This window comes from Cryptomeria japonica, chromosome 4, assembly GCF_030272615.1.
Source record: "Cryptomeria japonica chromosome 4, Sugi_1.0, whole genome shotgun sequence".
In the NCBI taxonomy this organism is placed as follows: Eukaryota; Viridiplantae; Streptophyta; class Pinopsida; order Cupressales; family Cupressaceae; genus Cryptomeria; species Cryptomeria japonica.
In genome coordinates, this window is record NC_081408.1 from 589,278,698 (window position 1) to 589,281,772 (window position 3,075).

General features: G+C 38.8%; 1 pseudogene; it reads left to right on the forward strand.

The window, feature by feature from the left end:
• Positions 1-315: 315 nt before the first annotated feature.
• On the forward strand, positions 316-1,692 carry LOC131050760 (cysteine-rich receptor-like protein kinase 43; annotated as a pseudogene).
• Positions 1,693-3,075: the final 1,383 nt, after the last annotated feature.

Sequence of the window (3,075 nt, forward strand, 5' to 3'; positions counted from 1 at the left end):
TCCCATACATCTTTTGTTGTTGCATCACCCGTGACATTGAAGAGAACATTATTGGACAGCGAGAGAAAGATTGTCGCTCTCGCCTTCTTGTCCAATTTTTCAAAATCTTCATCAACCATCCTAGCTAGTTTCTTTACTTTCCCTTCAAGCGCGATTGAAAGGTCTTGCTTTATCAACAAAGACTCCATTTGCACTTTCCATAATCCGAAGCTCTGACCGGAGAACTTCTCTATCTTCGATTCTTCCATGATTCTGGAAATTCAAACACCAAAATCTAAACAGGGATCTAACCTCGCTCTGATACCAATTGTTAGGATGAAGAATCGAATTGAAAACAGTAGATAAACAAAATTAACAACACACACAACAATAAAAAATGAGACACAGATTTATCATGGTTCTGCAATTGCCTACATCCACACTTGAAGCAGGGGAATCAATTTATTATTCACCAATCTGGTTTACATATACACAGCTGCAACTAGCTCTAGCAATCAACTTCAGAAAATGAATTACAATCAGCTATTAAAGAGCTTGCAAGAAAAATATGAATAGCCAAGAGTTTTGGCGGCAACAAGGAAGGAATCCGTTGGACTTCAACTTCCAACACAGAGAGGCGTCGATCTTCTCCTCAATCCAGGTCACTTCAACAAGAAGAAGATTATATTTTCAGCTAAGAACAACTTGCAGAAGCCAATGACAATTTTCATGACGATAATAAACTTGGAGAGGGAGGTTTCGGTGCCGTATACAAGGTGAGACTATCCTTGACCAAGAAGTCTGTATGAATAGACATGGAGAGATCTAATTCTGATTTAATCTTTCAGGGAAGAACTAAGGACGGAAAGCAGATAGCAGTGAAAAAGCTGTCTGCAAAGTCTAATCAAGGTAAGACTGAATTCATGAACGAAGTGAAGCTTGTGGCCAATGTTCAGCAGCGAAACCTTGTGAAACTGTTGGGATGTTGCGCTGAGCGAGATGAAAGGTTGCTTGTTTATGAGTATTTGCCCAACAAGAGCCCTAATACCTTTCTTTTCGGTAATTTGCACTTGGATTTTTATTTGCTCTTTAGTATTGTTGTGTTGGTCGAAAGAGATGAGAAAAAGTTTTAAAATTGGGTTTACAGATCCAGAAAAATGTAGACAGCTAGATTGGGAAAAGCGTTACAACATCATTATTGGAATTGCCTGTGGCCTTCTTTATCTCCACGAGGATTCGCAGATGAGAATTATTCACAGAGATATTAAAGCAAGCAATATTTTGCTTGACAAACTCAATCCAAAGATAGCTGACTTTGGCCTCGCGAAAATTTTCGCTGAAGATGAGTCGCATATACAATCAAGAGTTGCAGGCACATGGTAAGAATCATGAGATGTACTGTGTAGCATTCAGATTTAAATTGATGATAGTTGAGCTTTTGTAAACGAGTAAATGTTGATGTGGTGCACACTGCAGCGGTTACATGGCTCCAGAGTATGCAATGCAAGAGCAGCTTTCTGTTAAAGCCGACGTTTATAGCTTTGGAGTGCTGCTGCTTGAGATTGTCAGCGGAAAATAAAATTCAGATATCCATTTACCCCACGGGATGCAAAACTTAATAGAATGGATAAGGAGCTCAATTTCCCATCTTTCATTTTCGCTTTAGTGATATTCTTGCTCCAAATTGACTGAATTATATTCATAATCTATGATTTAGGCCTGGAGACTTTACAAAGATGGATATATTATGAGCATAGTGGATTCAACAGTATCAGAAACATGTCTTGAGGAGCAGGCATCGAGATGCATCCATGTTGGGCTTTTATGTGTTCAAGCTGATGCAACACTTCGTCTACCCATCTCCAATGTTATTACGATGATCTCTAGCAGTACGGTGACATTACCAAACCCAGAAAAGCCTGCTTTCATTACTAGTTCAAAATCAAGATCAAAGTCAAGCTCAGTGTTTGATAAAGTTGAAAAGGGAGAGGCATCGCAGGCATCAGGGACGACCAGGTCATCTGTGTTGGGTGTTCATTCCGTAAATGAAACGTCATTCAGTGAAATAATTCCAAGGTGAGCTTTTAAAAATCGGGACCGGAGACTCCATGACCAGGCTCCGTAATCAACAATGTATTTAGCTATGCTCAATTAACTGAACTGTGTAAGGTGTAGATTCAGTCCGAGAGCTTGGATTGCATGAACACCGTTCCGACACAAAAGTTAATTGAGGGGTGAGTCTAATATGTTAAGTGGTATGTCAAGTTTAATGGGGGCCAGCTCATTTATATATGGTACGGCAATTCTAACATGTTATTTGGTAACTACTTAATTTTTTTCTGTCCAAATTTCAAAATTAGATTTTTTCATAATTTCTTTTGGATCACAAAAATGGACTCTTAACTAAGTCAGCTAATTTACGTATGACATATTTATTTATTTATTTATTGGAAGAAGAGAATTACAACCATGAACAAGGCTGATCAACAAATCAGCATTATAAACAAGTGATTAAATACAACTATAAGACACTATACAGCTTCTTCACAAATCAGCAAAATAATCAGCTGTACAAGAATAGTTGAACATTAAACAAAAAGACACAACTGATTAGCAAATCAGCACCCTGTTTGAGGTTCAGTACAACAACATACACAGTTGTGAGATGCAATTAAAATGCTGATCAGCAACATAGATCTTTGGTGAAGATGACCATCATCCGGGAAGCCCATGTTTGCGCAGTGCATATTGTCCTCCTTCTGGAATTCGAGCTAAAGACGATGAAGAAGTTGCACATCCTTCACACTGCAGATCATCATTCCAGGCCCGTCCAGTATGATCCAAACAAGAATCCAAGCATAGCGCTTATATCTAATCATCATTGGTGTTAAAATGAGAGTGTTGCATTGTATATTTTGCCTCAAAAGAGCTGATCTGAGCTTGCAGGTTGCTCTAGGGTGGCTTGGCAAGACTGAAGGACGAGAATTTGGGGAGAGAAGTTTGCACAAAGAACTCGGAATTCAATTTGTGTGGGGTAGAAGGTGTGTGAGAATGTAGCCAAACATCATAATCTCCATTTATGTTTAAGGATTATGT